Source organism: Lonchura striata, chromosome 2 (genome assembly GCF_046129695.1).
Source record: "Lonchura striata isolate bLonStr1 chromosome 2, bLonStr1.mat, whole genome shotgun sequence".
NCBI classification, from domain to species: domain Eukaryota; kingdom Metazoa; phylum Chordata; class Aves; order Passeriformes; family Estrildidae; genus Lonchura; species Lonchura striata.
In genome coordinates, this window is record NC_134604.1 from 24,650,664 (window position 1) to 24,667,724 (window position 17,061).

A 17,061-nucleotide genomic window follows, 5' to 3' on the forward strand; every position below is an offset into this window, starting at 1 on the left:
AGTAAAGGTGTCCATGGTTAGCTGCTGTGTGGCAGCTCCAACCTCTTGCATATTGACTGTTACCTACATGATCCTTCTTTCCACTCGATTGAATTGGCATGAGATTAGCAAATCTATGGACTGGCAACTAATACAACCCACCACAAAAGTGGCTATATTATCATCTCAACATCTCATGCTCTACTTTATTTACAGCCTTCAGGGCTGTAATCCCAACTGGTAGGTTTAATTAGTGGTGAATGTACTTTAACAACAAATTGGACCTTCTTCTTGGGCATGAGAGATCCTTTCCACAGATGACTGTGGATTTTGAAGAGACAAATTTTGGGGATGTTGGGGAGATAGTTTTTTTATATCACATCTGAAAAGCTAGCATCACTGTCTGGCTCACAAGAGGACTTGGCAGCAAGCCAGACTATGACTATCCAGAAGACTCTTCCCTCCGTGTCAGAGTAGGAAGACACATAATGGAAACTTGCAACAAAGCACAAATAATTCTATTTAGAAGTCAATACGAAGTTGTGGGCTACAAGGCCAGCTGCGGGAGCTGTCTTTTTTCTTGTGAGTTTTGAGCCAAAGCATGGGATGGCATGGCAGGCACCACCAGAGTATGTAAATATCTACTCTTGCTTTTCCCAGTCTGTAACCATTAGCAAATGCCTTACTACAAAACTGCAAGTGCAGTAGGGTTTTAGCAGCCTTTTTCCTCTCTTTGCTCTGGGATTTTTCTTTTCTTGGCTGTAACTAGTTGTAACCAGTTGTGAATAAGTCGTTATCCCTCTGTGCAACTCACAGCAACTAAAAGAAACCAGTGTCATTATGAAATTAAAAAAAAAAAAAAAGAAAAGAAAAAGGAAAAAAAAAAAGTTTTGTTTTATGGTTAATTATCCATGGTCTATTTACAAAATAAATCAACCCATTGTGCACCACCAGGATTTGTGGCCTCATTTGAACTTTGCTTTTCATTAATCACTTTATAAATAAAAGCTAACTAGTTGGTTTTTTATTCATTTTGGTTTATTACTTGCATCTGGGTATAAAGTGTAAAAATGGTGAAAGAACAAAGTATGGATTATTCACCCTCAGTTTCATGACTTACATGATCTCAGTCTTGTCTTTCTCCACGTGCCTAAACAGATGCACAGTCCAAAAATTCCAACATTCTGTAAGAAATGCAATCACAAGAAGATTGAAACATTTTTTATACTCAAACCTTGAGTTATATATAAAAAAAATCATTGCAAAAAGCTTGCCTTGAAAAACAAAAAGGTGAGCAAGCATCTGCAAACACATTTAAGCTACTGAAGGAGGCAAATGAAATTACGCATGTAGACATCTAATACACAAATGTTTGTGACAGCTGAGTACAAGGCTATTTTGTTTAGACCAAATCTACTAGCAGGCAGGCTGGAGAAGGCAGAAAATGGATATCTGATTTCTTTCTGGTGTTTACAGTTTATACAAGGAACCAGAAATATTTTTTTCTGAAAATGGTTTAATTATATAAGAAGTTTAGCTTTTGTCCCTATGAAATGACAGAGGACTAGCGAATTTCTGAAAAGTAGCCAATGGAGAGGCAGGCAAAGGACATTTTTAATAAAATCCAACTAACTGTAATAACACTTATTTCATTCCTACAGGAAGTAAGATACATATTATATATGTATATATTATGTATTATATATATATAATACTGAAATATTTAACTAAGAAAGACTGAACAATTTACTTGTCTCCACTATGAACTGTTCAAGTAAAATGGAAAAGTAAGAGAGGGTGATAAACAGACATGATAAAAGTATATACAATAAATGACAGTATATGAAAATGTCACTCCTCCTTTTTTTTTTCTTTTTATTTACTAGTCACCCTTAAGTGTCTTTTGCCTTTACTATGACAAACAGAGAGTCAGAGTGCTCCAGTTAACCCCTCATAAAATGCTACAGAGAAAGCTGTGCTGTTTGGAGGTCAAAAAATGTGCTTTTGCTGCACTCCAGACTGCAACTTTTTACTTCTAAACTCCTAGCTGGATGGAAGTATAAAGGTGACTGAGCTTATGTAACAAGTATATCTTAGATACTAAGACAAAGAATTGAAGCTAAGAAATTAGATAATTAATACTATGTATTATTATTAATAGAAGCTCTGAATTTTTGCTTGCGTGTTGATGTGAAAAAGGATTGTAGATATTTGCAAAGTTAAGGAAACCCACTGCCTCCTCCTCCAGTTTGCAGATGGCTGAGATGCTTTAAACTTTCATTTCCAAACGTAAATTAGCTCGTGCTTAAATGAAGGTAAAAATTTAAAGCTGCCTCCGCCTCATTGCAAATCACAGCAGCCAGGCTGGGAGAGTGGACAGGCCTTCAAAGAAAAGAAAAGCTTTTTTAAGCGACTCCTCGGATGAACGCTGGCCCTTGCAGCAGCAAGCTATGGCCCTACAGCCGCTTCCCATTATAAATGCTACACTGGGAAATGTTTAACATTCTTTGTTTAATCTTTGCAGTATAAAGAGAAAACAGCTGATTCTCAGAAACATGACAGCCTGAGCAACCGTTAGAGATCTGCCTCCCTCTTCCTCAAAGCAGAACAGGCCACTTCCAGCCTCAGCGAAGACTGACACCTTTTAATCAGGAATGTATATTTACACGGAACCTAGAAGATGGGATTGAAGCTTTGTCATTTTTTTGTTCCACTTGTGTAAGGGGCCAAAGGCAACCAAGATATTTAATAAAAAAATGCAAAGAGAAAAACAGTTTAAGAAAAATATGTAGTGGTAACTATGGACAAAGGTGGTTTCAGGTGCTTTCTGCACTGCTTTCTGTTAATATCTTTTCACAGCTCTTCCATGAAGAGCTTATTATTTATTTTGATTTAAAACATTATCAACCAAGTGTATATTTCTCTTGTTCACAGTACAGTCAAAGCAGCGAGTCCATCTATTCTGCTGCAACCAGTCGCATATAAATCAGCACAAACTCGGGAACGAGCAATCCTCTCAGCTGCTTACACAGACAAACTCTCTTTGTATCTTGTCTCTGCAAGAACTTCCCTAAAGGGGAAGAGTTTCATCATGTGTCCAAAAAGTCACACAAGTCAGAGGTTTCTTCGGTTGAAATGATGAAGTAATACCTCAAATCGAGTCCCCACAGAAACTGAACTAACTGAAATAGTTTTTTTTACAAGATTTTACCCTGAAGCACACTTTCTGGATCATCAAGTCCAGCTTCCTGCTCTCTTCTACACCAGATATTAAAGGTCACTTCTTAAAGAGTTGTTTATAAGCCTCTGCATCAACAAGGTGAAGGGAGCTTAAACATCCCTCCCACCCCAGCCACGAGCATTCAGTAGCTGGCAGTGATGAGACCAGACATCTAAGGAACAAACCCTTGAACAAACGAGGTTGCTCTCCTGCCCCACAGGGCTTCTGACAGACAGCACAGAACATCCTCTCTGGGGGCTCGCTGGTGGAGGTGCTCAGCCCAAACAGAGCCCTTGCTTCCTTTAGTGACAACACAAAAACATTAACCATGCTACAGAGGCAAAAGCAAGAAACATCCGGGGCTGGCCCTGCTCCAGGCACTGCACACATGCCCACAACTCCTCCAGAACCCTGGACTCAAGTGACCATTCCCTGCAGGTGCCACGGCCCACCTGCACACAGGGATTACACAGCAAGGGCAGCGACGCACGGGTTCTGTCTGGGAGAAAGGAGCCAGCTGTGCTGTTTGCTGTGAATGTGCATGATAGCTTTGAAAAGGAGGACTGCAGGAACACTCCGTGCGGCTAGGCCTGATACTTTTGTTACAATTACTCCAAAAATGTTGCTTCTTGCAGCATTTCCTAGGGACTTCTGCAAGGCAAAAAGACTAAAGGTGCTAGCAATGAATTACTGATACTGAAGGACACAAAATTGTCATAAACTTCAACCAAAGTGTTAGAGTTGCAAAAACAACTATTCTGAGGAAGGGAGGGAGGGAGGGAGGAAACCTTGCAGAATAATTGCTAGATAAAAAGCTTACCATAGCTAATTCAGCACATTTCTGGATACAGCAAAATAATTTAACTAGCTATTTTTCAAATATACCCAACCCTAACTATGTGTCAGGGAAGAGAAATAATGAAATTTTGAAATAAAAATGAATGTAAAGCTCTTTTAATTTTTGTTGCTGTTTTTAAATCTTTAGGGTTCATATTTAACCTTTTCTCTAAAATAACAAACTTGAATTTAAGAAAACTAAGGCACAGATCTTCACAGAGACAGGACTCAAACAGCTTATGTTTAAAAATAAAATAGCAGAGTCTTTTTAAGTTGTGAAGACTTATTCATTAAAACTGAATATTAACATCTCATTTGAGAAACTGTTCAAACCATCCCTTTTGCCTATTTTGCCTATGAATTTAGGCAGACAGAAGTTTCACAGGTTGCATGTCTAGCATCTGGTCAAGTCAAATCACCCTCTCCTCCATAAATTAAAATTAGATTTCCATTCTGCAGAACACACAAAATTCCCTCGTTCTGGTTGCTGTTCAACCGTGCATATATAACCAGAGTTTTAGCAGCAGGCATTTAAGAGGGCTTTTCCCTTTTTAAATTAGAAAATACTCAGGAAATAATTAAATGTTTGTTTGACCATTAAGGAAGGTTAGTGTCTTGATATCAGCCCACCCAAGCATACAAAGTAAAGCTGGGGACTGAAGACTGGGGAAGTTAGGGGTAACCCAGTGACATGCAGAGAAATGTCTCAGTAACTGAAAAGCAGGCAGACGCCTTTAAGAGGGGAAATTGCTTGTCTGCCATTAAAAGTGATCAGGTTTTGTACACCTATTCCAAATAAGTCTCCCACTGCAATCAGTGCCGACAAAAAACCTACAGACCGAGACTCTGAAAAGACAAGCAGAAAGTAATTTTCACTCAAAGACAAATGATCACTCTTTTGATTAAGTCAAACACTGGACTCATTACTGAGCATGTTCTCTGTAAAGTTACACCATTTTCATCTTCCAAGCATTTTATAAAGGGCTGATAGCTATGAGGGACACCAGGATAAGGGATTTTAAGGAGGTTACTCTCCTCCACCACATGCAACTACCATTAATACCAGTTATAAACTGGTATTAATATGCTGATTCAGCCACACCTTATAATTACAATACAATTACACCTTACAATAGGTTTTCAGGCCCTATAATTCCAACAGGATAGTCTTCCAGAATTTAGTCACCTGATGACCAATGTTATTTTCATTTATATATTGTCATTACATTATACAGGGTTATTGAATCTTATATATGGTCAATGTCCAGAGTTTGGTGTGTGTGGCAACACCAGCCAGAAATTTTAATAAATTTTTAACCTCTACAAAATATTTCAATGTCTTCTCCCTATGTATCTGAACTGATTTTATAAACACCAATAAAATAGGTTTAGAATACTTCTGAAAGCATAATAGAATAGTATCTGCCAGCATAATCCCTAAGTGATTCTTTACTGAGACACAAATGGAGAGCCAAAGCAAGGGCTGGTTTCAGAATCCAGGTGTTCCAATACATTTCTGAATATATGCGTACTCCCCAGCAATTTGGTGAAATATATTTACACACCTTAAAATGTACTTACAGAGCTTAAAATATTCCACTTCCTGTTTTCACAAAACCCTGTTTGATTTAAAGTTTGTCTCAGGGATCACTGTTGAAAGATGTCAGCTTCAAAATTTTTTTTGTATTATTCCTGAAGTGGGCATAATTCACACACAGACTCATTTTATGGCTCTTTTCTAATGCCAGAAAAACACTTTAAAATAACTGAGGATTGAGCCCTATAACTTTAGAATTGACCTAACAGACTCCTGACATCATATCAACAGAATTAGTAGCATTACACAGGGGAAGAATCTGTCCAAGAATGTGCACGCAGACAAGAACGACTTGTAAAGGGCAAAAGAAAACAAACCTTGACACAATGCTCACAACCACAAACAGGTCAGATCCTCAGAGGATACAACTAGGAATAAATTGGTTGCAATAGCTACAGGAATAAATTCTTCCTGTAGTATGAACAGAAAAGAAAGTATGAAATTTTCTTTATTACTGACCCATTTCTTCCCTTCCTTGAAGCCAAAGAATGTCTTTTTTTTTTTTTTTTTTTTTTAATGTATTATTTTAGCAGGGCTATATGTACTTTTTCTTGCATTTGACAGAAGTAAATTAAAATATCCCAGCCAATTCTAATTAGAAAAATCTCTGGATCTTTATGGACATCAATCACTTAAAGTAGAAATTAATAAAGCTCAACACAACCTAAAATTTCACTGTTCTTCTGCACTTGCTGCTGTGACACAGAGACTGACCTAACACTTGCACTAAGGTCAGGAGAGGAAAGGGAAAAAGCTTTCATTGTATACATCCAAGAGTTGAAGGGAGGGGGAGAAGAGAGAGGAGGATAGAGGCAGAAACACTGTGCAGAAGCCAGGGATGTTCCAGAGCACACTGTGACAAGAAAATACTCAATAAGAATTCCTCCAGCCAAAACCAGATCTTAAACAGATCCATTGTCTTCCAGCCTGAAGCCCTTAAAAAGGCTCAAAATTAAAGTCTGTGCTGTGGGCACCCAGTCGTTTTCTCCTTTCATCAGGATTTGCAGGTTTTAATACAATCTGTCATCAGGAAAAACAGTGGAGCTGTACAGTCCAGAGAGGTAACAAAAGCGAAAGGCAGGCGAGAGTTACATAACTGGCTTTTTACATAAATATTACACTGAGAGATATTTTGCTTTTCAGAAAGGAAAAAAAAGATTAAAAAAAAAAAAAAAAACTCAAACTAACGTCAGAGAATTCAATCCAACTTTACTTACTCCTCGTTCCTCTTTCACTTTGCAATATGTATCGAATAGCTGAAGTGAGGTGTTTCTTTTTCGTTTTTCATTACGTCTAAACAAATAACCAATTCAGCCTTAAACACTTCATAACAGATTGTCTTGTATTACCTGAGAAGTGCACCACATCATGGAAGCTGGAAAAAAGTCTTATTTCCAAGCATAAGCAAGCCTGCCTTGCTTATCTGCAGCACGGGGCAATTAGAAATGACCATGGATGTTAAACAAGCTCGCTTCTGTACAGTCTGAGAAAAGGGAAAAAAACCCTGCAAGTCTCCCCATCTGTTATTTCCCTTTTTTTTTTTTTTTTTTTTTTTTTTATTTCCCTCTCTTTGGCTGTAGAAAAGAAAAATTATGCAAGAGCTTTTGAATGTAAAGCCTGTGTGTGCCTTTTCCCTTTTTGTCTGTGTGTACACGGTATGTGCTATTGCGTAACGCAGCCCGGAGTGGGCGGTGAGCATTTACTATTGATTTACGCTACTCCTCGCATTGAGCAGCGAGACACACGCACAACAGCGCACAGACCTGACAGGGACGTGCATTTAAGGCATGTGCCACGGAAAGAGGGAAGCCAAGCATGTAAAAACAGAATTGTGCCTTTCTGAACTAAATACAATTTCCCCCCAACTTTTTTGTTTTCATGCCCTTTGGTAGAAGAGCGGGTGCCTAACAAAACCCACAAACCCCTCTGTCCAAAAGTAAGGTTTCCCTCCCACACACCCATGCCCAAATCCTATTAGAAACTACAAAAACCTACCAATTAATGCCATTGTGACACTTCTTGTGCCACGTATAAAAATGTCTAGCAAGCTCTTACTGACCAAGAAGGTCCATTAAGATTACAAAGAGAATTATTTTTTTAAATAATACTATACATGAACCTTTTACTAATTTTTTTAGGACCTATTTTAGGCTTTCAGGAGCACAGAAATCATAAGACACTACGCACAATATGCAATACAAAGCCTTGGGTTTTTTGAGATGATTGGGTGATAGGGAAATATGAGATTTAGAGACAAGAGAAGTTCAACCTATTTTGTTATCTTATTAAGCCTGCCAAAATATTCATGTTGTTCTCTCCTTTCCACACACCCGAGTCATCAGTTTAGACAGACAGGCCTCTAGCTCATTAATGAGAATAATTTTGAGTCAGTAGGGGGAATTGTCTCATTCACACAGGTGAATACCCATCACATTGCTGAATCCTTTGCCACCAAGGCGAAACATGGCTAGGCAGATTCTGCCTGCTCCCACTTGACACTAGGTCCTACAAAGCAAGGGAACACCACCAGGCTGGCACAACACTGGACTCTCGGGCATCCATTTCTTTACTGGGTGAGGGATTTCTCTAATGAAGTCAGTGGGATTTCAAAGCATGATTACACACTTTAAAGAATGCTGAAAGACTGAAGACTAAAAGGAAGTTTATTACAAGCCACAGCAGACACTGAGCCTCATACCAGAAATGAAACTGAGTGTGCTGATTAAAAAAATATATAAAATAATCAAAAAATCAAGTATCAATGCCCTTAAAACTCCTTTTGTATTATCTTTACTGGAAAACATACATTCCCCATATTATTTTCTTCAGATTATGCTTAATAGGCAACATGTTTCTTCTTCACAGATCTGACATCGGACATTTTTACAGGTCCTAAAATAGCACTGTGAGCAAACAAAAACTCCATGTTATAAGACAGACAAACCCTATTTTAAGGAAATTACCCAGATTTGCAATGTTTCTGACTATTCTGTTTTTTTTTTTTTTTCTTTTACCCAGGTCCACATCTACTAACATGGTACTATCAGCCAGCATGCAGTCAGGATCTCTGTCAGGCTGTTAGGAAAAGGAAACATTCATTCACTGTCTTGCACATGCTTATTCATTTTGTTTGCACATAGCTGGAATTGCATTGAAATTACCCAGAAACGTTTTACACAAAAAGTCACGTGCAGCCTAACTAGTCTGATTCCTCTTAAAATGAAACTGACCCTTAAAGGGAAAGAATAAGGTCTTCATTAAATGTCACCTAATCATGCAACCTGAATTAAACACTTACTAATAAAGATGGGGCCAACTCCAAACATGCTCAGGCATACTCCCTTTGCTCACCAGGGGAATGCTGGGGGAAAGAAATGAGACCCAGAAGGCAAACTCTACTTCCCTGCCATGCAGTCACTAGGAACGATACTCCACAAGCAAACTTTGAGTGATGCTATGAAAAGTGAGTGTTTCATGAAGACTGAACCAGAGGACCAGCACATTAAACAATGAAAACCCTCACTCTTCTGCCAAGACTGTATGGCAAAAAGAACATATTTTTCAGCACCATTTACACAACTAGTCTGGATGTTTAGTACATCCTCATCTTAAGGGACACAGCTTACAAGCACAAAAGGCTTTCCAGGAGGTTATATAAAATAGATACAGAAAGAGACTAAAGAAATAACAGCTAAGGGGAGGCAAGCTCAGATATTGATAAGGGCAGCTCCAACACTGCTGTGCTTGCCTTATCATTGTCCAGAGTACACCTATTTCTGAGCCCTTGTCAGCATGTCAGATTCTAAGCAACTAGCTGTGGACTCTACATATCAGGTTCAAACAGAGATCTTATTCACCTAAAAATATGAGGATACAAATAAGGGAATTCAGATCTGGTATATTCTCTTCTTGAGGGCTATCAGGCAAAGCTGAAAAAAGTTTCATTATAACCCACTTGCCTTCAATCACTCAAAAATGTTGGAAACTTTACTACATAAATTTTCTGCTCCTAATGTTTACCTAATCTTAAATTTAATGAAAATGTGAATAAACAGAAGTTCATCTGTTTTGCACATACAGAATGAGGAAAAAACATCCAGAGATTTAAGAGAAAGAGAAAAAGAGAGAGCTGAAACTATAGAAAAAGCACAGAAAACAACAGAAAATACAAATGGACTCATAAAATCAATACTGGCTAGATTTCTTCTAAGAAAAAGGTTTCTACTCTGATGAAAATATACTTAAGCTTTTAAAACTACACACACCTACAAAATCCTACCAGACCTTTTATGAATACCATCTTGGATACACATTTAGGTCAGAAAATCCTAAAAGAACCCCCATGTGTGTGCTAAAAAACCTCGTATTTGTATCTAATTGTAGATTACATTCTTTAATGTCTCTCATAGATATTCTCTCTACAAGAGAACATAGCTACAAAGTAACATTATTTTTCACTATGTTAGCTGGTTTGGATAGATTTTTTGGGTTTTGATTCATGAAACATTAATAGCATATGTCTTTTGCATGTATCAAAGATACTATAGCTCTGTATTTGCAGAAAAACAATGTGACTTCTTATTAAAGACTATCATAAGGGAGAAACTAAGGTTATAAACAAGTTATTACTCTAGGATTTCATGATTTTGTATGTAAGCTTAATGTTTCTCAAAACAGATTCTGTCTTTTTAATGACTGTAGGAGGACATAAGCACAGTGCTAGGTTGCCATGGGCTTTTAATGGCAAATTGAATAATAAAAAAATATTAAAATTATAGAGACAAAACCTAAATATACTAGGGAAGCTTGCCAACTGTTCCTGCTAGTTAAAGAATCAATAAACCTTTGCAGACCTTGTGCAACATGACTTTACTTGCAGCAAAAGTAATTCACAACAAGAATGCTTTTCTTGGAAATGTACCTTTACTTTTCTCCTATTGAACTTCTCTTTCACATGAACCTTTTGGATTCCCCTCTTTTGGAATGACCATGACACAGCAGAAGTTGCTAAGCTTTCCCCACCCCTCAGCTAACCTATTAAACACGTGTAATGGTGTTACTTCCTAATGGTTCCTACAGACTGATATATTTCCAAGAGAGTTTTAGTCAACATGAATGGCAGTAAAATTGGCAAAGACTCAGAAAGCAAAGCCCATGGAGACTAGAAAACTCAGAAAAAGTAGTCTCTGGATAGTTTTGCCAAGTCTCCCAGAACCAAAAGAATAGAGGTTATGTCAGTGTTTCCATAATAAACATCATTTTTCAAGATTTTAAGTCAGCTGCAAAGATGTGATCCAGACTGAAATCAACACATGTGGGGTTTTAGATCAAGAGAATTTTTTTTCTTTAAAGTTATATTTCCCTTAGTGCAAAAGAAATCTAATGTTATAATTTAATCTGGTAAGTAATTACTAATTTATCTGAATTAGGGAGAGGAAGCAGAAAACAAAATTCAGAATTCACAGTAAATACATTCTGGGATTGCATAACTTTCCTTCCAGGTATTCCCTATGAGATTTTGAAAAGGCCGTATTTCTAAAGTAATTGTTGGATTTCTAAAAAAAAAAAAAAATAATCCTCGTCCAACAAATCTTAATATCTGTTTTGCTCCCTAAAAGCAACATCTTGTTTTTTGAAGCAAGTGTTTTATACTGTGCAGGAGCCACAAGAAAGTACTAGGAGGGGTTTAGAAGAATTTACAGAATAGGCCAGTTAATTTTTGAAGCACTGTAATTTATCACATTAATTCACCTTCACTACTCCTAAAACACACAGGTTTCATCCTGAGGGAGACTGAATAACTCTACAATGGGTAGGTCACACACCTGAGGCATCCCAGAAGTGAAGAGGGCACTGGGAGGTGGAAGAGCTGTGCCCAGAGCTGAGAGCATCCTCCATCCTGGAGGCTGAGCTGCTGCTGCCAAAGCCACTACGAGCTGCAGTGTGGGAATCCAGGGCTTCCCTCTGGCTGCCCTGGAAGGCCTGGGACCCTGGCACGGGGTCAGGAACCTCCCTGTACAGAGCCCCCAGAGACACTGTCTCTGATCTCTGTCCATGGAAAAGAATTTTCAGTCTTACAGGATGAATTACAAGCTCTGAGTGTTTGAGATAAGTAATAATTGGCATGGGTGCAAAAGTCAAATTTTAGGTTCTAGATTAGGGGTCCAAAGGGGATAAGATGGAGGAAATTAGGTGTGTCTTGTCCTTTTTCTCCTTCTTCATGCCCTCCAAGTTTCACTGTAGTGTTGGCATTTTTCTATTGGTTTAGGCTGGGGACACACTGTCCAACGTAGGTGACAGATATTGGCACATTATTGTAAATATAGCACAGGTGGTTTCTGGTATATAATGTTTGTAACATCCCACTGAGGGCAGAGCCCCACACGCTGCCCTGCAGGACAGACCTGCGGCAGGGCAGCAGAACATGTTAGAGATGAGCAAGAATAAACAACCTTGAAAACAGCACAGATGGATTATGGCTTCTTCTTTGGCAACGGGGCAGAAAGACAGAGACTTTCTACAATCTTGGAATCATCAATACCACAGATTCCGACACTGCAGCACCTCAACAAAGGCTGCAGCTCCTGGTTTCATCAGGCTTTATCACCAGCTGGGGGACAAGAGGAAGTGCTTCAATCAGTCAGGCATTTCCCACAGCTTCTCCTTGTTCATACAGATGTGACTTCCAACCCCTTTTTGAGTTTGATTCAAGTATCTCAATAGATAAAGTAAAAAAAGGCACCTTCACAGGATGCATGTGGCTCGAAAATCCAATTTTCAAGAAGCACCTGGGTGATAGGAAACTGTGGTATAAATGGAGTATGTTAAAGTATACATGGAAAGGTTTCTTTTCAGGTATCAAAATAAGAAAGCTGAGCAGAAAATGGATTGCACCAAACCAAGTAATTCATTCAGGAGCAAAATCCAGATATTCTGAGCTGCCTCTTTTCTTTTTATCTGCAGAGAAAAAATATTTTAAACTAGATACTTAAGGGAAACTTGCATTACATGAGCTAAATACCACAGTAAGCCTTTCACCACTTGACATTTTAATTTTCTGTCTTTGGTTCTGTTTTGTCATACTAAATATGGCTCGTCCAAATATGAATATACACATGCTGGTGTTTGCCTTTCCTCTGCTTTGCTGCAAGTTCCACAGAATACTAAAACTTGCCAATCAATTTATTTTGAACACAAATAAATTAGTAAAATAAACAATAAATAAATAAATAAACTAAATTTATTTTGAACACAAATAAATTAAGAATTGTTTGCAGGAAACACAGACCATCATCAGTAGTATTTCCTACTGTTATCCCTTCATTTTTACTCAGGACTGTTAGAGCACTTTGTACAAAAAGACAGACTCTTATGAACATCCTGCCCTGTAAGTAGTTCCAGTGGAATCATGACACCAATTAACCAAACAAGGTATTATTCAATTACCCAGCTCTGTGACATATTCACTACTAATTCTACTCACACATGGGAAAATAAGTTCATATATTCTAAATAATTTGTGCAAGATTTCAGTAAAAGCAAGTGACCAAGCTGAAAATAGAATGCCAAGCTCAGCTGCCAGCCTCTTGCTGCAAACTCCTCAATACTACCTGTATTATACAGAGAAAAATAAAACACAGCATTGACAAGTTTCAGGCATTTTACAGCAACCTTGATTTATCTGAACAGCCTCATCAAAGAGCTGTAATATAAGAAAAAAAATTACTTTTGATCCTCTGAATAGCTGTGAAGTTTTTTTTATCTCTAGTAAAGTTAAGACTTTTCTGATTTTAACTACCTGTATTACAGCTATGGATTAGCCAAAGAGAGAGAAAAGCATCAGAGACAGGCACCAGAGACTTACAAACAGAAGGCTTAGACACACGTATATGTGCACACACTCAGCATTATTTCTGAAAGTTAATTTTGCACTTAAATGCTCTCCTCAATACTCTACCACCCAAGTTCATCTGGAAAGACTGTAGGACCCGAACCAAAGAAGATTGGTTGTACAGCAGAAGCAGAAAGTTGACAAGACCAGTGTGTGAGGCTTTTTGCAAATTAAAATTAAAATAGAAACCAGAGGTAGCACTTTTTCAGACTGTGGGTCAGGATTTCTATTTTACATACTTATTTTAAGGTAAAATTACAAATGCTAAGCTTTGACTTCAGAAGAAACTACACAATGACTTGTATTAAGCAAATTCTTAGATATTATAAATCTTCTGTCACAATTTCTGCTTATATTGGAAGGAAGTTTTCTTACCTTTTTACTTTGTTTGCTGAGAGCCAACAGTGTCATCCCTTTAGTCAGTGTCAGCTACTCTCTTATTACACAGAAGGCAAGTAATAGCGAAACTGTGCTGATCTGCCTGCTTTCACTCTATACAGTGCCTGTATTTATAGGCTTTTGCTTCTATCTCAATCTATATTTATCTGCTTTATCTGCCTACAGTGCATCTGCTTCTCGTACACACAGACATATATACATACACATGTGTGCATGCACACAAATACACACACACACACAAACACACATACGGGCATACCCAGATTATGGGTGCTTACAGCAGGCTTCTGTTCCGCAGCAACATTTGTATAAATATAAACATATGCAGTGTACACAATATAAACCAAGGCATGCACAAAGAAAATCATCAGCTATTGCATGAATATGCCTTGCTGGCTTTGGGAAGGTTTATTATTCAGCAGGCTGCCTAGTCAAGAGGATTGTATACAATTAGTTTCCTTTACATTACTCTGCTGTTGTAGCTTTGCAAGCAGTAGCAATTTATGCTGTTATTTTGCTGGGAGATTTTTTTTTTTTTTCCACGCAAGCATAGTTGGCACAGTTGTGAAATCACTGCCATCCTGTCAGGAGATGGATTCCCTGTTGGTACCACTAACAGTTTCCCTCAGGCTAGTCATTAAAAGGCAAGAGTTAGGCCACTCTATGCCAGTCCAGGAGAGCATTCCCCAGAGGAAAGGAAGAATGTACAACCTCAGACCCAGGTCGATTTGGCAATTTTAAGACTAAACATTCCTTAGGCTTTAAAAATAAACATCATTTTCCCAAATTAACAGAGAATAAATGGAGATATTCATCTTCACGTGAGGAGAAACCATCATGCCACAGTTCCCCATATCACCAGATGGAGTTGCAGGTATTCTGTCCTATTGCTTAGACTGGAGCTATATCTCACCTCAACCTTTTTGGTTGCTAGAAGCTTCTGTTAAGACAATAAGAGCTGTCAGGGGAGATGATAGGAGTATGTGACAGTAAAGATCTCTGTGTTACCATAATGTGGTAAAGCTTCCATCAGGCCAGTTATCTAAACAGATCATAGTGTATGTTTCCGCTGGACAGCCTTAATTCAATACTTGATTAATTCACATCCTACCAGCCCTAAGTTCCAACACACCTGCAAGGAGGAGGAGTTTCCACAGTATAAGAGCAAAGTCAGGCAAGAAGTCACTGGGGATTTCTTTTTGTCCCCCTCATTGCAGAAGGGGGAACATTTTGGCTTCCCAGTTGTTCATAAGGCAATGAAAATGAACTGCTGATTTAATACATGACCTCTGGACTCTTCTGAAAGGGGCAGAATCCCTATGCCCAAAACTACTGGCTATATAGGCTAAAGAAATAAGATGCAAAGAACCCTCTGGGTATCAAGGGCAGCTGAAGAAGACAGTCTTACCCATAATCCTTTCTAAATCCTGCCAAACTTCCAATAGGGTCAAACAACACATCCTGGAGTTTTACAAGAGTAAGAAAATATACTTAATTCTAAAAATACAGTCTCCTCTGAAACTGAGCTAATAAGTACTTTAACTTAATGAATAAACAAATTATCATTAGGATGTGTTTAAAAATCCCAAGCAAGTTCTGTAACTCAAAATCAGAAGAAAACCCCAACCCCTTAAGAAGACTTTTTATGTCAAGATCATGTTTGATAACTAAACCAGAAATACTACTACAAAATCAAAGACTTTTGGATAATTCTTTAATTCACTCGATCATACTGAAGAACAGCTCCTGTAGTAATTTTATGCTTATCCGGTATTAAATGGTCCATTTGAAAGGGTTTTCAGAAAATCTACAGACAATATGGTATTTAAATATAATATATATACTTTTCACACAGATTTTCTGTGTATTTTCATTTAATTTCTTTCAGTCTTAATATTCCCATTTCTCAATCATTACACTGAACTGCAGCTACTGAAAAAGCTACTGAAAAACATCAGTTCATGCTTTCCTCACTTTTAAAGTTATCCTTACCCTGATGGCTGACACAGCCATCTCAAAATTTTAAAAAATGTAATTCCATCATCTTAACTTACTAGCTTTTTTAACTGCCCAGCTCAACTTACTTAGTAGCTGGGGATCCACTCTACTTGAAAAGTTCTGCTGTTTTGCCATCTACAAATAAAATACCAATTTAAAAGAAAAAAATATATTTGGTTAGCTCCTGCATTATCTGAACACCATCAGTCTGATAGGATCTGTTATGAAAATACTAAATACTGCTAAAAATGACAGTTTGTGATTACTGTAATAACTGTGCATTTATTATATCTTTAGTAGTGACCATCTAGCAACTAGTCCATTAATTTTTTTTCTCAGCAAGATATTTTATAGCTTTAGTGTGTTTAAGAGCATTTCTAAATTGGAAAACATTATTTAATTATTCACGTGGAGGCAGACTGATTAGAGAATATAGTTTTTCTTTGAGGATGCCCTACAATGTACCTTTATACATATAAGAAAGTATTCAAGCACTTCTTTGATGCACAAATGTACAAACTCCTGCCTCATTTGTTCAGGAGCCTTTGAAATTTTGTAGATAGAACATAAAAGGAACCTATGTAATGCAAACTATCTCCTTTCGTATGACAAAGAGAGTGAATATTACTGGAGTTCAAGAAATGTACCCTTCTCTCTGTATATATACCTTGCACTGAAAAATATAGGCTGGGACAAAAGTCTAATACATCTTACATTGCTTAAATGAACTCAACATCTGACACACATCTATCCCTCCTTAGGAATCCTTCTATTCCATTTGCTAACTGATAGCTAGGATCTTAACTATATTATTAAATGGACCAGCTTTAATGGTATGTTAAAATTGAAATTAAAGTAACACTTTATTTCTAAATAAAGTAAAATATACAAATTTAAGACCTGTCCTTTCCCTCAAAAAAGGACTTATGCCATTTTATACTGATGCAACTCTATGGGTTTATAACTCAATATTACGTTAGTATAACCATATACATGCATGAAGCTGATCTGGTTTAATTACTTTAGTAAAAATATCAATCCTTTCAAACAGAGCAATTATATTAGCTAAAATCTAGGCACATATTGGGCCTCAGCAGATGTCTGAGACCTTCTAAGACAAAATGGTAAAGACCAACTGTC

General features: G+C 37.6%; 1 protein-coding gene across 46 annotated transcripts in view; it reads right to left on the minus strand.

The window, feature by feature from the left end:
- The window catches only part of ZBTB20 (zinc finger and BTB domain containing 20), a 471,634-nt gene that overhangs the window by 227,899 nt on the left and 226,674 nt on the right, over positions 1 to 17,061 (minus strand). For 39 of the 46 annotated variants that reach the window (XM_021548945.2, XM_021548925.2, XM_021548918.2 and 36 more), the window contains one exon: positions 1,100 to 1,163. The exons of the other annotated variants lie outside the window; for them this stretch is intronic. The gene's annotated coding sequence lies outside the window, so the exon portion shown is untranslated. The remainder of the gene's footprint in view (positions 1 to 1,099; positions 1,164 to 17,061) is intronic. 46 annotated transcript variants of the gene reach the window in all.